This window comes from Vulpes vulpes, chromosome 5 (genome assembly GCF_048418805.1).
Source record: "Vulpes vulpes isolate BD-2025 chromosome 5, VulVul3, whole genome shotgun sequence".
Taxonomy (NCBI): domain Eukaryota; kingdom Metazoa; phylum Chordata; class Mammalia; order Carnivora; family Canidae; genus Vulpes; species Vulpes vulpes.
In genome coordinates, this window is record NC_132784.1 from 9992757 (window position 1) to 10011620 (window position 18864).

Consider the following 18864-nt stretch of genomic DNA (forward strand, 5'->3'; position numbering starts at 1 on the left):
CAAAGACTTGCCCAGCAGTCTGAGACCTTTCCAGCAAGTCAGCCCCCTGCCTCTACTGCCCCCACCCCCCCTGCACACTGGGTGGCCAGCCACCAATGAGAACAAAGTCTGGGCCCCCCTACTCTCTGTGGCAGTTGCCCCAGGCCAGTGCCAACATCCAGCCAGAGCTGCCCCCAGCCTGCCCCTCGGCTGCCCTGCCACTCCCCCTCCACCCCCACTTCCTGTTGGCAGCCCGGGGGCCTTGCTGCCCTGGTCATTTGAACGCTGCTTAAGGCTCCTTGCTCTACTCAAGGCCTGGCTTGTGCCTCTCTCAGTCTGCCTCCACTTCACTGCCCACTCTGTCCTTGGTCCCTGACGGATTCCTGTCCCTTTGCACAGGACACCTGAGCCTGATCTCCTGACTGCCCTTGAGGACCAGGCCAGGTTCTGCCTGAGGACCAGAACCTGGCCTGGTCCAGGTGTGCTTGCTGGGACTCACAGGGGCTCTGACAACACCAGGCACAACCCCAAAGCTGGGAGATCAGGGCTGTGACCACCCTGGCCCAGGCCCAGTCCTCAGGAGTCCACATGGGGCCAGAGTGTCTGGTCTGGGATTGTCTCTCATGGTCACTGTCCTCCCAAGAGGCTTCGGGAAGAAGCCATAAGTGGGGAGAAGGGGCCTTGCCTGGGATGTCCCTGAGGCCCTGTACCCATATGACCCATTTGACAACCCTTAGCAGAGGGAAAGGGCCATTTCAGAGCAGGCTATGGGGGCCATCCAGTGCTCCATGGGTGCCCTGGCTCAGCCCCATGGGTCCATGGGAGGGAGAAGTCAGAAAGGAGGAAGATGCAGGCTCCACCCTGCAGAGGACCACACGCTGCCACATCACAAGGTCAGGCAACAGTTGACCATGGCCAAAACCCCAATCTTAGCTCAGGCTGCCATAACAAAACACCATAAACTGGATGACCTAACACAGATTCATTTCTCATAGTTCTGGAGGCTGGAAGTCCAAGGCCAAGGTGCCAGCACGATCAGATTTTGCTGAGGACTCCCTTCACAGCTTGCAGACGGCTACCTTCTTGCCGTGTCCTCACATGGTGGAAAGAAAGAGGAAGCAAGTCTCTCTCATCTCTTCTTAGAAGGACACTACCCTCATGACCTCATCAGAGCCTAATTACCCAACAAAGACCCCACCCCCAAATATTGTCACATTAGGAGATAGGCCTTGAATGTATGATTTGGGGGCGAGGGGTGGGACACGACTCAGGCCGTAGCATATACTAAGCACAAAAGGCCCAAGGGCAGGGGACCAGGCCTAACATTCACTCAGCTCACATTTCCTGAGCTCCTACTGTGTACCAAGTGCAGGGGGCTCACCGCAAATGAGACATGGCCACTGTCCTTGAGAAATTCCCAGTCACCCAAGGCCTAAGGGTGTCCAGGTGAGTGACACTGGTGCTGGGGGAGTGGGAAGGGATTGCCAGGAGCCCGGTGGGGCCTCGGGACAGCAATCCCAGGAGAGGAGGGTAGAGGAGGAGCATAAATGGGGCCCACCTAATGCAGACGTGGAGGTGTCGTAGCACGGGCTGGCCCAGGAATGTGGACGGAAGGAGGAAGGCTCAGGCAGGATGCCCGGGCAATAATTAGTGACTTAAACATCACAAGATATCACAAGAAATCCAGGGGCAGAATGAGCAGTGAACCTGGTGTCTGCTCAACATTTCATCAGGGAAGACTGGCCTTCCATCTTGCTGCCGTGCCATTCTCACCCTCAACCCCTGGGGATACCCGCCCCCACGGTCACCAGGCACAGCTGCAGGTGTCACAGTCATGTGAAGTGATGGCCATCCGAGAGGAACAGCACTTCCCCTGTATGTCTCTTTTTATCAGGGTGGAAAGCGTCCCCAGAATCCCAAGACCTTCCTTCATTCCACCAAGCGGGGATCAGGACACAGATTCAAGCACCAGCAAGAAGGCTGCAGCCCCCATGAGGGTGTAGACGGGCCCTGATCCCCATCCTGATAGGGGGTGGAGGATTACCTCCTGAGTCACGGAGGTGAACCTGGGGACAGTGGAGTTCCCTAGGGGTGGTGGTGGGCAGAGGGACACTCAGGGGACCGTATGTCCATGTTCCTTTGGGAAGGATCCAGGAGGTGAGGGAGGGAGTAAGGAGAGAGAGGAACGAGCCTGGAGGGCTGAATGGTGAATTTTAATACCCAGAAGGCCATGGCAGCAGCCAAAGGGTTTAAGCAGATTTATGTTTTAAAAGATCATTCTAGGGGCACTCAGGTGGTTCAGTGATTGAGCGTCTGCCTTTTGGCTCAGGGCATGATCTCAGGGATCATGCTATCGAGTCCCACATCAGGCTACCCACAGGGAGCCTGCTTCTCCCTCTGCCTCTCTCTGTGTGTCTCTCATGAATAAATAAATAAAATCTCTAAAGTAAAATAAAATAAAAGATCATTCTATCAGAGAAAAAAAAATTAGAAAGAACCTAAATGCCCAAGAATTGGGGATTAGTTAAATACTTCATGCATACAAAGACTGGAATCTTAATCAGTCTCTTAAAAAGACTTTTTTTAACTTTATTTATTTATTTTTTATTTATTTATGATAGTCACACAGAGAGAGAGAGAGAAGCAGAAACACAGGCAGAGGGAGAAGCAGGCTCCATGCACCGGGAGCCCGACGTGGGATTCGATCCCGGGTCTCCAGGATCGCGCCCTGGGCCAAAGGCAGGCGCCAAACCGCTGCGCCACCCAGGGATCCCTCTTAAAAAGATTTTATATATTTTATAAAGAAATTTCATAACTTACTTTATAAAATAAATATTTTATAAAGAATTTTCAGAGTCTAAGAAAATATAATAGTATACTAAGTTGGGCGAGGGCAGGAGGGAAATGCAAGACAAAAACAACGTTAAGGGACGCCTGGGTGACTCAGCCGTTGAGCATCTGCTTTCGGCTCAGGGCACAATCCCGCTGTCCCCGGGATCGAGTCCCACGTGGGGCTCCCTGCATGGAGCCTGCTTCTCCCTCTGCCTGTGTCTCTGCCTCTCTCTCTCTCTGTGGTCTTATAGAAAAAAGACCAAAAGGAAACAAACCCAAGTGGTACAGGTGCTTTATCTTTCTTTCTACTTTTCCATACTTAATCATTTTCCTACAATGAGCGTATATGAGTTTTATATTCAGGCAAGTAATTTCGAATTTTGACAAAGTAAGATTACTCTAGGGACAGTGAGTAAAGGGGGAAGGGAAAGTAGAGGCATTTATGAAAAAGATCTGCTACCAACCTGGGACATAGGGCAGGCTGAGTTCGAGATGTGACCCAAGCAGTGAGGCAGGAGGACAATTCGGAAACCTCTCCTGGTGCGGGAAGCAAAGGGGCCTCCTGGCAGGGACCACCTCATGGAGGGTGGAGGGTAACAGCAGCCCCCACCCAGACCCCCAAGCCCTGGGTCTGTGTCCGGCCAGGCCTTCTTTCCTCTTACAGGAAGACCACGGAGTCATCTGCGCTGGACCTGAGACAGCCAGCCCTACCCAGTGCAGCCCAAACGGAGCAGCAGAGAGTCTTCCCCTCGGCCCCATCACTTCCTGGACCCTAAGCCCACCCTGGCAGCCCGAGATCCTACAGGCCACTCTGATGTCAGCCTCACCCCAAAGAACACTGCCCTGAGCCCCCCGATCAGGGTCTGTTTAGGCTCTGGAGGAAGTGGTCCTGATGATTACCAGCACTTTCCAAGAGTCAGAAAGAATCCAGGGGTGGAAAGCTTCTCCAGCACACACTGACCTGTTTGTCTCCATTCACTTTGGCGCCTGGAAATCACGCAGGCGCAGCTATCAGAACTCATCTCCACCATCCCCGAGCCAAGCACAAAACACAGTCTCCTGGGGAGAAGAGCTCAGGTTAGGGGCCAGAGACCTGGGTTTAAATTCCCCATGAAAGCCACTGACCTCTCTGAGTCTTTAGGGTCAACTTTGAAAGGTAACCAAGGTGGTCACCACTGTGAGCACTAATGGCCAGAGACACAGGGGGCCAGCTCAACTCTGGTGTCCCTGAATGGGCCTGGAATGCCTGGCAAGTTTCCCAGGAAGCACCCCCACCAGCCCGGGGCTGCCCCCCAACCCTGACTTTCAGCCTGCAGCTGCTCTGGATCCTTCCCCCCTGACTCAGTGACTTTCAGCCTGCAGCTGCTCTGGATCCTTCCCCCCTGAATGAGAGCACCCTTGCACTGCTCACAGGAACCCCACATGGCTGGCTGTGGCCTGGGCCGCGAACCTCCCAAGCCCTTCCCACGCTCTTCCCTCAGGCTGGTGGGTAGGCTGGGCCATGCCTTCGTTCATGCCTACACCCCACCGAGCCTGGAGCCCGGCAGGTGATCAAGAAATAATTCTTGAGAGAGAGAAGGAAACTTCAGGTCTGGTCCCCTTCTTATCTCCCCATGTGAATCAGCAACAGACACACCCCAAACCTGGCCGTCAGGTCAAGGAATGGAGGCACAAGCCCAAGGTAGCTCAGTCTGGATGTAAGTGTATTAGTTTCTTATGGCAGCCGTAACGAGGTACCCCAAACCCACGACCTGAAACATTTATTCTCTCACAGATCTGGGGGCTAGACGTCCAACGTCAAGGTGTCCATATGGCTGTGCTTCCCTGTAGGTTCTAGAGAAGAATCTTTTCCTTGGTGCTCTCCTTGCTTCTGGTGGCTTCTGGTTGGCTTTCTTTGGCTTGTAGGCACATCACCCCAATCTCCCCAGTCTCTCCCTCCGTCATCACGTGACCCTCTTCTTTCCATGTATGCAATTCTGTGTCTGAATCTCCCTCTCCTTTCCTTTGCAAGGACCCCAGTCGTTGGATTTGGGTCAACCCTAAGTCTAGGAGGACTTTTCAAAGAAGGTCACAATTCCAGGTAATCAGGGTTGGGACCCAAACAGGTCTTTTTAGGGGACACAATTCAACCTTAGCAAGAAAAGTCACAGTAGGTGGCCTCACCTCTTTGCAGGAGGAGTGAGCCTAAATGCTAAGCAGTAAGATTTCTGCCATTTTGGGGAGACTTTTTCACCTAGAAGAGCTTGCCTCCATCCCTGTCTGGGGAGCTTCCCACTCCCCTTTCAGGATTTCTGTCCCTGGCATTGGGGTGGGGGTGAAGTGAGAGAGACAGGGCTGCCCCGCTTGCCCTACAGTGACCAGGGCCCTTCCACTAACCAGAATCCCTGGACAGCATCTGCTCACAGCGCACCGAGCACCCGCCCGACAGAGCCATCCACAGCTGGGCCCTGCTCTGCGAGTTCACGTCCTACCTGAGGGGCCCCTGCAGGTGGGACACCTTCACCTGAGGAACTCTCCTGCGAGGGGCAACTTCAGAGCCTCAGGGTACCTTCTGGCAGAACTATTTTGAGTCAGGAAGTCTTTCTTCACAGCCAGGTAGGCTCAGCCCTCATCACTGAGCTGGTGAGGGGTAGAGGGGCAGGGCCCTGTGTGACCAAGGAAGGTGGTCGGGTGGTAGACTCCAGTTTGTCTGCAGAAGCTCGGGGAAGCACCAGCTGGGGGTGGTGCATCACCCGCACATCATCCAGGTGGCCAGGCAGCTGGAGGAGGTGCCCTCAAAGCTCTTCCTCTGCGGTGTTATCTCTGACGGTAATGCTAATTCGGCTGATGCTGTCAGCAAGCTCCTCACCCCAGCACACCCTGCGGGGAACCAGTGAAGGTCTGCGGCCCATGGTCAAATTACCTCTCTTCCTTTAGGTGTTAGCCTCAGCGCCACCTCCTCCAGGAAGCTTTCCTTGATACCCTTGCCCACTTCCTCTGCTCCATTAACACGATCTCCAACTATTTCTACATCTGACTCCTTCCTCCAGGGCAGAGACCTCCTCTGGGGCTGAACCATGGCTGGTCATCCCTGGATCTCTGAGGGGCCTGGCACATTGTCAGTTTGAGAATAAACTGGACCTAGAGGGTGTTGTGCTAAGTGAAATAAATCAGACGGAGAAAAGACAAATACCGTATGATCTCACTTATATGTGGAATCTATAAGAAGGCAAAACCAAACTCATAGATACAGGGAACAGATTGGTAGTTGTCAGATGTTGGGAGGCAGGTGGGGTTGTGTGAAATGGGTGAAGGGGATCCGAATGTACAAACTCTCAGTCATAAAATAAATAAGTTGTGGTCAGGAGGACGTAATGCAAAAAACAAAACCAAAAAAAAAAAAAAAAAAAAAAAAAAAAACCCAACCAAACAAACAAAAGAATAAACTGAGGAGTGAATGAGAGCATCTGTGCCAATTCCTGGCTGGTCTGAAGAGTAAGAAGTGAGAAGCCAGACTGGAGAGAAGAGAGGCGCAGGGAGAGGGAACAGAGGCGGTGAGAAGCACCCCGAGCCAAGCCACCGAGAGGGTGGCCTCCGCAGCCAGGGCAGGGCCACACCTGGGAGTGGCACCGGGAGGGCAAAGTTCAGGCCCGAGGCCCCAGGCAGAGGTGGGCGAAGGGCAGCCTCGGGGCAGCATCGCAAACTGCAGCGCCAGCGGGGGCCCTTCCCTGGCATCTAACCCTAAGCAGGAGGGCCATGGGGGGGGGCAGGGGGGGCCTCAGCGGGCTCTGGGCCGCTAGCACTGCCCCGGGCCGCAGGGAGCTCAGGGGGCTCTGGGCCGCCAGCACTGCCCTGGGCCGGGGGGCTCAGCAGGCTCTGGGCCGCCAGCACTGCCCCGGGCCGCGGGGAGCTCAGCGGGCTCTGGGCCGCCAGCACTGCCCTGGGCAGGGGGCTCAGCGGGCTCTGGGCCGCCAGCACTGCCCTGGGCCGGGGGGCTCAGCGGGCTCTGGGCCGCCAGCACTGCCCTGGGCCGCGGGGGCTCAGCGGGCTCTGGGCCGCCAGCACTGCCCTGGGCCGCGGGGAGCTCAGCGGGCTCTGGGCCGCCAGCACTGCCCTGGGCCGCGGGGGAGCTCGGTGGGCTCTGGGCCGCCAGCACTGCCCTGGGCCGCGGGGAGCTCAGCGGGCTCTGGGCCGCCAGCACTGCCCTGGGCCGCGGGGAGCTCGGTGGGCTCTGGGCCACCAGCACTGCCCTGGGCCGCGGGGAGCTCAGGGGGCTCTGGGCCGCCAGCACTGCCCTGGGCCGCAGGGGAGCTCGGTGGGCTCTGGGCCGCCAGCACTGCCCTGGGCCGCGGGGGAGCTCGGTGGGCTCTGGGCCGCCAGCACTGCCCTGGGCCGCGGGGGAGCTCGGTGGGCTCTGGGCCACCAGCACTGCCCTGGGCCGCGGGGAGCTCAGGGGGCTCTGGGCCGCCAGCACTGCCCCGGGCCGCGGGGAGCTCAGCGGGCTCTGGGCCGCCAGCACTGCCCCGGGCCGCGGGGAGCTCAGGGGGCTCTGGGCCGCCAGCACTGCCCTGGGCCGCGGGGAGCTCAGGGGGCTCTGGGCCGCCAGCACTGCCCTGGGCCGCGGGGAGCTCAGGGGGCTCTGGGCCGCCAGCACTGCCCTGGGCCGCGGGGAGCTCAGGGGGCTCTGGGCCGCCAGCACTGCCCTGGGCCGCGGGGAGCTCAGGGGGCTCTGGGCCGCCAGCACTGCCCTGGGCCGCGGGGGAGCTCGGCGGGCTCTGGGCCGCCAGCGCGCTGCTCCCGGAGCCACACCAAGCCCCGGGCTCCCTGCAGGTCCTGCCCCAGCAGCTTCTGCGGGGGCGCACAGAGCCCGCCAGTTGGGCCGAGCCAGGCGCCGGCCTCCGAGCACCAGGTGAGCCGGTGCATCGGGCCGAGACCAGGGCCTCCCGGACACCCCCCCAGGGCTGCTCGGCCGCGGGCCGCGGGGCCCCGGCTGCCCCCTCCCCCGGGGTGGACACGGCCGAGGCCGGTGCGGGAGGCCGCGGAGACCCGCAGGGAGCCGCTGTGTGTGTGCGCGGGTGGGAGGCCAGGGCAGCCCGCAGTCCCCCCCAAGAACACCCTCTGCACCTCTGGCCGCTCAGGGTCCCTCCTACTGTGCTGCCATGTGCCAGCTGGACTCAGGGCAGAGCCCCGGCAGGAGCGTGGGAGAGTGGAGGCCCGCACCTCCACGGGAACCGGAGGCCCGCCGGCCCGACCACGGAGCCCAGGCGGGAAGGGCTGCAGGTCGGCGCCCAGCAAGCACTGCCCTGGGGGGAGGGTGGGCGCGACGGGGAGGGGCGGGACGGGGGGGGGGGCTGGGCAGGACGGGGGCGGGCAAGAGGGGGCGGGCAAGAAGGGGCGGGGAGGGGCAGGAGGGGAGGGGCAGGAGGGGGCGGGCCGGGGCAGGAGGGGAGGGGCAGGAGGGGCGGGGCAGGAAGGGCGGGGCAGGAGGGGGGCGGGCAAGAGGGGGCGGGGCGGGGCAGGAGGGGCGGGCAAGAGGGGGCGGGGCGGGGCAGGAGGGGCAGGAGGGGCGGGGCAGGAGGCGGGCGCTGGGCTGGCTTGGTCCCCGAGCGCAGGTGGACGCCGCCCGGCGCCCTGAGCCCGCGCCCCCGGCCTCCGCCGACCCTGCGTGCGCCCGGCTCCCCCCCGAGGGGCTCCCCGCAGGGCCGGGGCACCGGGGCCGCCCGCTTCCCCCGGCGGCTCTGGGGGCTGGCGCGGACTGTGCGCGCAAGTTCGTCTTTCTGGGGAGTCCAGGGAGCCCCCGGGTTTCCTGCCCTCCCCTCGGGGCGCAGGTTGTCCTGCGGGCAGCGCCGTGTCCCCGCGTGGGGAGCGTGCGCAGTAGCCTCCTGAGGGGCCGCCCCTTCACCTCCTTCAGCCCGTCCGCGTGCGTTCCTTTCCCCTCTTTCTTTTTTCAAGTTTTCCGGTAAGAACCGAGCCGCAGAGACTCCGTTTCTCTAGAGCTGCTCTTGCTTCACCCTCCAGGAGGTCTCCCTAGGAGCAGCCGGGGCCCCGCTTGCCCGCCCTCCGGGTCCCCAGTTTGCTGTCTCCATCCTGCGGCCCCTCTGCTTCCCCTAAGGGCGGGGGGGGGGCTGCCCTCCAAATCGACCTCTACGGATCTCTGCCGTTGTTCTTTGCTTCCATGGACTGCGAGGGCTGTTTTGGTTGCAGCCACTTGAAAGGTGATGTGTTATCATCTATGGGGTTTTTTAAGATTTTATGTATTTATTTAAGAGGGAGAGAGAGAGCGAGAGAGCGAGAGAGGGACAGAGCATGAGCTGGTGGGAGCAGCAGCAGGAGAGGGAGAAGCAGGCTCCGCACTGCGCAGGGAGCCCAGCTCGCGGCTGGATCCCAGGACCCTGATACCATGTCGGGCGCCGAAGGCAGACACCCAACTGACTGAGCCACCCCGGTGCGCCACCATCCACTGTCTTAATCTCTCAGGTAGGGCTAAGCCCTCAGTCTGACTCGTCTGAATATTTCCATCTCTCATCTTTCAGGTCTTTTGGAAAATATTCTGTTTTCTTAAGACTTATTTTTATTTTTATTTTATTTTATTTATTTATTATTTTTTTTGAGAGAGAGAGACAAAGGTGGGGACGGAGGGAGAGAGAATCTCAAGCAGACTCCTGGCAAAGCTCAGAGCCCTGTACAAAGCTCAATCCCACGACCCTAAGATCACTACCTGAACTGAAACCAAGAGTCGGACGCTTAACCAATTGCACCACCCAGGCACCCCAGAAGATTCCTGTTTTAAGCTCAAGTAAAGAGTTGGCATTTTTTAAGCGCGTTATTGTCTTGGGTGTTGGTGTTTCCTTTTTCTAACAAGAAGAGAGTTATTATCCTACATAGCTATGAATCCAAAAGAGGACGGACCCTGTAGCTCATTGGTTCAGTCACTAATGACATCATCCATCATCCAGAACCTATATGATTTCTCCTTCCATGTTATTGGCCTGAATAGGGCGATATACCCATTCTTTTTCTTTTTTTAATTGTGGTAAAATATATAGAACAAAATTTTCCAGTTTTCACACTTTTAAATATACAATTCAGTGGCATTCATTATATTCATGCAGTTGTACAATCACCAATTCTATCCATTTCCCAAATCTTTCATTATCCAAACACAAACTTGGCAGAAGCAACAACTCCCCATTCCCTTCTCTCCACAGTTACCCAGGAACCTTGATTCTACTTCCTGTCTCTATGAATTTACCAATTCTAGATATTTCAGATAAGTGGATTCATAGAATATGTATCCTTTTGTGTCTGGCTTATTTCATTTAGCATTATTTCAAGGTTCATCCATGCTGTTGCTTCTATCAGAATTTCACTCCTTTTTGGGGGCTGAATAACATAGTCCATCGTACGGATAGACAGCATTTGTCTATCCATATATGCTGATGGACATTTGGGCTGTGTCCACCTTTTAGCTATTTGTGAAAATGCAGCAACAAACAGCGACACACAGGATCTCTTCAAGTCCTTGTTCTCAATTTTTTTGAGTATATACCCAGAAGGGAAATTGCTGGATCATATGATAATTCTCTTTAGCTTTTTGAGGTATTGCCAAACTATTTCCCACAATATCTGTAGCAGTTTACATTCCCACAAGCAATGTATAAGGCTTCCAGTTTCTCCACATCCTTATCAACACTTTTTTTTTTTTTTTTTTTTTTTTTTGTGAAAGCCATCCCAGTAGATGGTATCTTACTGTGGTTTTGAATGCTTCCCTAATGTTAAGTACATTGAGCAACTCTTCCTCTGCTTATTGGACACTTGTATGTTGTCTTTGGAGAAATGTCTATTTAAGTCTTTGCCCATTTTCTAATTGGGTTGTTCATCCTGTTATTGTTGAATTTTAGTTCTTCATACATTCTGGATATTAGTTCCTAATTAGGTATGTGAATGCAAATATTTTCTCCCATTCTCTGGGTTCTTTCCACTCTGTTGATAATATCCTTTGACGCACAAAAGTTCTTCATTTTCATTAAGTTTAATTTATCCATTTTCCTTTTTGTTGCTCATGCTTTTGGAATCATCTAAAACTCCACTGCAGGGCAGCGCTGGTGGCTCAGCGGGTTTGGCGCCACCTTCGGTCCAGGGTGTGATCCCGGAGAGCCGGGATCGAGTCCCACATCGGGCTCCCTGCATGGAGCCTGCTTCTCCCTCTGTCTCTGTCTCTGCATCTCTCTCTCTCTGTGTCTCTATGAATAAATAAATGAAATGTTTAAAAAAATAAAAAAACTCCACTGCAAAATCCAAAATCATGAAAATATATACCTAAGCCTTCTTTTAGGAGTTGTATGGTTTAGTTCTTATATTTAGGCCATTGATCCACTTGAGTTAATTTTCTGTACATGGTGAAGCATAGATTCAACATCATTCTTTTGCAAGTGGAAATTCAGTTGTCCCAGCATCATTTAAGAGACTGGCCCTTCCCTACTAGATGGTCTTGGCACCCTTATCAAATATCAATTGGTTAGGGTGCCTGTGGCTCAGTCGGTTAAGTGTCTGCTTTTGGCTCATAATCCTGGGGTCCTGGGATTGAGACCCACTTTAGGCTCCCTACTCAGTGGGGAGCCTGCTTCTCCCTCTCCCTCTGCTTCTCCCCCTGCCTGTACTTTCTGTCTTTCTGTTAAATAAATAAATAAATAAATAAATAAATAAATAAATAAATTCTTTAAAAAATCAATTGGTCATAGATATATGGGTTTATTTCTGGACTATCAGTTCTATTTGATTTGTCTACATGTCTAACATTAGGCCAGTACCACACTCTTTGATTATTGCAGCTTTGTAGTGAGTTTTAAAAATCAGTTAAGTGTGAATCCTATGATTTTATCTTTTTTCAAGACTGCTTTGGCTACTCAAGGTCTCTTGAAATTCCTTATGAATTTGACAATTGGCTTTTTTCTTTTTTTTTTCTTTTTTTTTTAAAGATTTTATTTATTTATTCATGAGAGACACAGAGAGAGAGAGAAAGAAAGAGAGAGGCAGAGACACAGACAGAGGGAGAAGCAGGCTCCATGAAGGGAGCCTGATGTGGGACTCGATCCCAGGACTCCAGGATTATGCCCTGGGCCGAAGGCAGGCGCTAAACCATTGAGCCACCCAGGGATCCCCCATTTCTTTTTCTTATCTAACTTCTCAGGCTAGGCCTCTCAGTATGTGTTGAACAGCAGTAGTGAAACGGACATCCTTTGCTTGTTCCTGACTGCTTGAGGAACTCGTTCAATGCATTACCATTCAGTACGGTGTTAGCTGTTGTTTCCTATATGGCCTTAATCACATTGAAGCAATTTCCTTGAACTTCTAGTTTTCTGTGTGTTTTTATCATGAGAGGGTGTTAGATTTTGTCAAATGCTCTTCTGTGTTGATGGGGATGATCATGGTTTTTCTTTTCATCCTATTAATGTGTTGCATTGGGGTGCCTGAGTGGCTCAGTGGTTGAGCATCTGCCTTTGGCTCAGGGTGTGATCCTGGAGTCCCCAGATCGAGTCCAACATCGAGCTCTCCACATGGAGCCTGCTTCTCCTCCCTCTGCCTATGTCTCTGGCTCTCATTGCGTCTCTCATGAATAAATAAATAAAATCTTAAAAAAAAATGTGTTGCATTACATTGACTTTTTGGTGTTGAACCCCCTTGCACTCCTGGGATAAAACCCACCTGGTCATGATGTATAACCCTTTTATATGCTGTTGGATTCAGTTTATTATTATTTTGATGAGGATTTTTGCATCTATGTTCATAAGGGATATTGGTCTGTAATGGTCTTTTCTGATAATATTTTTATCTGGGGCAATGGAGAGGGAGCTCCCAAACTCTGAGCAGAACCAAGAAGGCAGCTCCAGAATATTTGGAGGCAAGTCTGTCGGCCTTGTCGGGTCAGCATGGCCTCAGGGACCAGTTGGGAGGGCATTGGTGGTGTGGAGTCTCTGTGCAGGCAGGACTGTTGCAGAGGAGGCTCCCGGCTGTGTCCTGAACGCCTGATGAGAGTCTGGTACAGAGTAGATGCTCAATCGATAATTGTGGAATGAGCTGATGAACTCAAAGTTGAAGAAGCTCCAAAGAGATCCAGTATGATCCTATTTATGTGAAGTTCAAAAGCTGGCAAGTCTAAACTCTGCTGTTTAGGGATGTGTAGACTGTGTTAACGTTTGGGAGCGTGCAAGGGGCTGGGAAGAGGCATGTGGGGTGGGGTACACCAGCTAGGGTTGTTCCAGTTCTTGACTGTGGTGCTGCAGCGCCGCCCTGTGGTCACCGAGGACATCACAACCCAGTGGTGGCAGGGATTTCCCTGGTTGGGGCAGGACAGCCTGCTGAGGCGCTGCCCCCCCCACCCCGTCCTGACAGCCCTCCAAGCATCTCTGAGCACCCCAATTCCCAGGCGTTTGGAGCTCGTACCCCAAGCCCGCCCCCAGATACCTTAAGATCTGAGGACCAGCATCCAGCCCTGAGGAGCAGGGCTGACCTGGGGTAAGTGAGTGAGGTAAGACAGGAAATGTAAGAAGGGACTTCCTGGCTCGGTTTGTTTGCTGGGTGCTTGTGTGATCCTAGGAGTAAGCACCTCCTTAATTGTATGCTGTAGGCACCCTACTCACCTCACCCTAAACCCAGACCCGCTCAGAAGTCAGAGGATGCTGCAAAACCCCGTGCATCCTCTTTCATGCCGAATTGCAAATAGGTTAGTTTGGAGCGACTTTCACTGAGGCCGAGTTTTCCACCCTGTCCCAAGGATGGAGCCGGTGGAGAGGGCCGGTTAGACCGCAGGCAGCGCCCAGACGAGGCAAGTGTCAAGGCAAAGGGGAAAGGGGCCGAGGCATAAGGCCTTAGCACTGACTGAGAAAGGAGCAGACGGAGGTGCCAGGATTAGCTCAGAGGAACCGATCTTCATAGAGAGCTGAACCTGCGCTGGCTCTGCCGGGATAGTAGCCACAGCAGAGCCGGGTTCATATCCTGACTGTGACAAGTGTGCCATCTATGGCCCAGGCACACGCTTACCATCACCCCCGACACGCACCCAGATGTCATTACTAGGATGCCCACTCACTGGTTTCTTAGTCTAACAGCCTCGTGGGAAGGCTGTGAACCCAAGGAGATAACTTCACACGACGGTGAGGCCAGTGAGCACCGACCCCCCAGACCTATTACCAGCGGGCAAGCACATCCTGGGAACCGCTCAGAGGCAGGAAGACAGATCGTGGGTCTGGGGAAGGACAGGTGGACGGGGTTTCCCGAAGCAGGCCAGGCTCACCCTTGACGCTCTGCAAGGCAGCTTTATACGACAAACAGACAAACCACTTGTCCTTTTAATAATTGTGCCCATTTTATTGCACATTGGCCGAACTATAACCATCTGTCACAGCTGTGATTTATGTCTTAGGATAAGGCCGTGTAAAAGCAAGTTCGTAAAAACAGTAATGCTAGAGTAAGTTCTAAGTAACATACCGATGTGACAACACTGTGGCCTGTTAATACAGTGAGCGACAAATTGTCCTGATGCGCCTGGGACTTTCCTGGTTTTAGCACTGTGTTCCATGTCCCAGGAACCCTCTCAGTCCCAGGAAAACCAGGACAATTGATGACCTGTGTGTAAGTGCCTGAGGGTTGGGATATGCTGATTTCAGGCATTAGTGTCAGGCCTGGGCCAACTCCTGGTCCAACACCCACTGGCAGCCGGACTTCCTGGTGCTTTTGTAAGACCACAGAAGTTGTGGTAAGGTGCAAACGGGAAAACCTAAATGAAGGCCCTGGTGGGGTCCGTGAACATGGTGGGTACTTAATCAGTTCAATATTCATTCAACAAATTTTTTTTTACAATAAAAAATTTGACACTTTTATGCAAGAACCATCAGAGTTTTAGTGTTTAATATTTAACAGCACAACTGACCAAAGTCCAAGATGTGAAGTTACCATGTTCAAGAAACTGGGTGGGGAGGTTGGGGGCGGGGGAGAGGAATCACTCTACAAACTATATAATATGTGTTAAAAAAGACACACACTTTGTAACAGAAAATATGTCTACACATACTAGTTGCTTCAGAAAGCCATTCACTCTTCTCTTGGCTTGTAAAAACGGTGTTCCAGATTTTAGTGTAAATTAGCAACCTTCAACTCATCGGTGTGGCAGGTATCTTGTTTTTACCTTCTAGTTCTTCCACCCCAGCCTGTGTCATGAGGTCTGCAATGTTTTTCTCCAGGTCGTCAATGTGACCACTCATGTCATCAATCCTTCCAATGATCTGGTTGGCCATGGTCTGAAATTTATCTAGCATCTGTTGCAGGAAATGTCTGTGCCACTGAGGTGTGATCCTGCATGGTCTTAGGGTCAGACTCAGCCATGTCCCCAGTGTCCTTCATTCAACAAACACTTGAACACCAACTGCACGCCGTGCAGCATGCTGGGTCGCCCAACGCAGCAAAGAACAAGCTTATATTATCAGGAAGGCAGTTAACTCACAAAGGTGGTGACAGTAGAGAGGGGATGATATTGGAGTGCTCAGGGCAACATCTGGAGGAAGTAATACGCAACCTGAACCCTAAACAAGAAGCCTCAAGGCACAAGGCCTGGGGCCACCAAGTTCCCAGTAGAAGGAGGACAGGCCCAGTTGTGAGAGGGAGTGCAGGTCACCCAAAGGAATGGAAGCAGCACAGCCAAAGACCATGCCATGGAAGCCATCAAAGGAGTTTGGATTTTTTGTTCTGGGCAATGGGAAGCCATTATGGTTTCAAGGCAGAGGAGCATGACCTCATTTTTGGCTATAGTTAGAAAATAAATTCACCCAACACAGGCAATTGCCTGAGCTCAAGCCAGATGCTGACTTGGGTCAAGGGGTGTAGCAGCAAAAATGAGGAGGCACCTCAGAGACAGATCTGGCAGGACTTTAGATCAGACGTGGGAGGGGAGAGAGAGGAATCACGGGCAAGTAAACAACTCACTGTGACCTGGGTCACGAGAAGCCATCGTTGGGGCATGTGTGGGGATGGGGGCTTTGGGAGACTTTAAGTCTGGCTTATGATAGGCTGAGTCTGAGCTGCTTGCGTAACATCCATGTGGAGCCAGGAGGGGATGCAGGCAGATATCTGGGTTGGAGATTGGGACTTGGGGTGGAGACGCATCAGCTCACAGATGGATTCTGGTATTAACTCATTTAACATTCACCACACCATGAGGCGGGCACTAGTCTCACCCCCATGTACAAGCCCAAGGCAGAAAGGCCAATGAACGGGGCTCCAGTAGGGTATATTTTTATCCTTTTATTTATAATTCAACAGTTGGCCTAATGTATTGTGCTCTTGACTATTCTAGGTTGAGTACTCAGCAAGCCTTTAGGCCTTGGCCAAGCGAGCATCTGCTGAGCTTGTGCTGTTGACCAGGGCAGCAGACAGTGTGAGAGGAGCCTAGGAGAACCCCTCCTTCTCTCCATCCCTCTCCGTGATCAATACCTCTTCTGAAAAAACAAAAAAACAAAAAAACAAAAAAACAAATAAAAATCTCTTCTGGCCAGATATTCCCATCATTAACCCAGCTCCTGTGAGGGTCCCTAAGGGATCAATGAGCACATGGAACTAGACAAACTACCTGCATGTCCAGATGTGTAAGACAGTCTTTAACCTACATTAAGAACCAGTGATATTATTCACAATAGCCAAGAAATGGAAACAACCTAAATTCATCAGTGGATGAATGGCTAAAGAAAATGTGTCATATAGACAGTGGAATATCACCCATGAGAAAGAAGGAAATCCTGCCATTTGTGACAGCATGAATGGAACTTGAGGGCATTATGCTAAGTGACATAGGTCCGGCAGGGAAAGACACTGAATTATATCACTTATACGTAAAGTCTAAAAAAGGCCAACTCAAGAAGAGAGTAGTAGAATGGTGGTTGCCAAGGGCTGGTGTTGGGAGAAATGGGGAGAGGTTGGCCAAAAAGCAAATTTATAACTATGATATAAGGTGTGAGGATCTAATGTAAAACGTTTATGAATCTTTCTTTTAAATGTTAAAGATTTTTGTAGAGAAAAGTAGTCAATGGCAAACTATGTGAGAGCCCTGAGAACCCCTGTGAGAACCCCTGTGAGAGCCCCCGGGTAGAACTTTCCCATGAACACCTATCCTGCTGGTTTGACAGCTAGACGATACTCAGAGCTCTTGAAGGGACAGGACCAGTGGGATTTGGGAGCAGGTGGTGATGTGGACGGATCCATCCAAGGTAGGGCTACTGCCTGCCCCCCAGGGAAGAGGAAAGGGGCTGTTCCATGGCCTCTGGAGCACTAGAGGGTGGCAGAGGTGAGTGGGTCGCTCCAGATCCATGCTGTGGTTTCTTTCTGAGGAGACTTTGCTCAGAGCCAGAGGTTTGAAATGGGCAAGCTTCTCCCATGGGAATTCTGGACAGAAAAAGTGAGACTATGCTCTGAGGGAACCGTGACCTAATGAGCCAAGACTAGCAGTGCTGAGGGAAGTGGGTGAGAGGAGAGCAGGGAATTCCCACTCCTGGCCCTGTGACCAAGGGCCAGTGCCTTTCCCTTTCTGGACCGCTTTTCTGATCTAGGTACTGAGGAGCTAGGTCATCCTGAAATTCTACTTCCCACCCCAACATCCTAATTTTGTAGCTCGAGAGCATGAAACTAGCACTGATCTTTGCATGATGCACTTTGAGGCATGAAGGGTACCCCACGGACAGCTGGGGAGTGGCCACCAGGGCCCACGAGGACATGAGCAACCCCACTGTGGAGAGAAGGCTGCTCTGTGCTCCTCTGGGTCTCCCCTCCAGGATGGAACCTTGGAACTTAAGCCCAGTTGGGTAGCATGTCTACTTGGACAAATCACCCTAAGCCCACCACACTGCCCCCAAACCAACACTGAGCTCATTTTCTTGGGCCTTACTGACCTGAGCTCCCCTTCGGCCCCTCCTTGCCTTTTCTTGGTGCTAAAAAAAAAAAAAAAAAAAAAGCCCTTTCTGGGTGGCATGCTGGGTTCATTTTTAAAAATATTTAATATTGTAAGAACAAATAATGTGAAAAAAAATTTTTTGGAGTATAAACATACATTTTTTTAAAAAAAAATCTCCAACACTTAGAGAGCAATTATTCAGCTATAGTCTACTTTCCTGAATTTTCTCAGTTTTCTTCAGATTTTAACAACTGACATATAGTATCTTCTCCCAAAGCTGTGATTGGTTTGGTAGCCCATTAACCATTCCTCTGGGGATCCACAGCCTTCTCAGTGTCCTGCCCTCTCCAACCCTGAAGGCCAGTCCGTGCCCCCTGCCTGTAGGGTGAACGTCAGGGAGTAGCCGGAGCTTTTCTGCTGGTACCAGGAGTCCACACTTCTGCTCATCCTCTCCATTCAGAGAGCTCCCGATCTTGTCCTTTTGTTTACAGTGTTTTGGTTGCTTAATGCCAGATGTCTTTGAGAGCTTCCAGCATTCCTGCCTCACCCTGCCCATCAGAGTAGAGCCGAGGAACACCTCCTTGGTTTCCAAGCCCCAATGCTACCTGTCTTCTGGGTGAAAGGGAGAGTAGGGGAGCGGGAAAGAGACTGTTCTCAAAAACCTCACCGAGCTCCTGTGGTGTGTGGGACTCTGGCCAGTATCAGTGTTCTTCACTAGGACGGTATGATGGGGGACATCTACTACTCTCTGCCAGACGCTGCACAGCATACAATGTACCATCCCATTCCAGACAAAGTAACTGAGGTGCAAGTGTGTTAAGTAATTTATTCAAGGTCCCCTGGCATTGAGTAGTAGAGCTGTGTTTTGACCACACTGCTCCTGGGAACAACCGCTGGGCCTTCCAGGATATGCTGCGAATGACCAATGAGGTCTTTAAACTTTGGAAATGCCTCTACTGGGGATCCCTGGGTGGCTCAGTGGTTTAGCGCCTGCCTTTGGCCCAGGGCGCGATCCTGGAGTCCCGGGATCGAGTCCCACGTCGGGCTCCCGGCATGGAGCCTGCTTCTCCCTCCTCCTGTGTCTCTGCCTCGCTCTCTCTCTCTCATAAATAAATAAATAAATCTTAAAAAAAAAAAAA

The 18864-nt window shown here is 52.7% G+C and overlaps 1 pseudogene; it reads right to left on the reverse strand.

Annotated features, from left to right (window-relative positions):
* Window positions 1-14939: 14939 nt before the first annotated feature.
* On the reverse strand, window positions 14940-15171 carry LOC112934317 (heat shock factor-binding protein 1 pseudogene; annotated as a pseudogene).
* Window positions 15172-18864: the final 3693 nt, after the last annotated feature.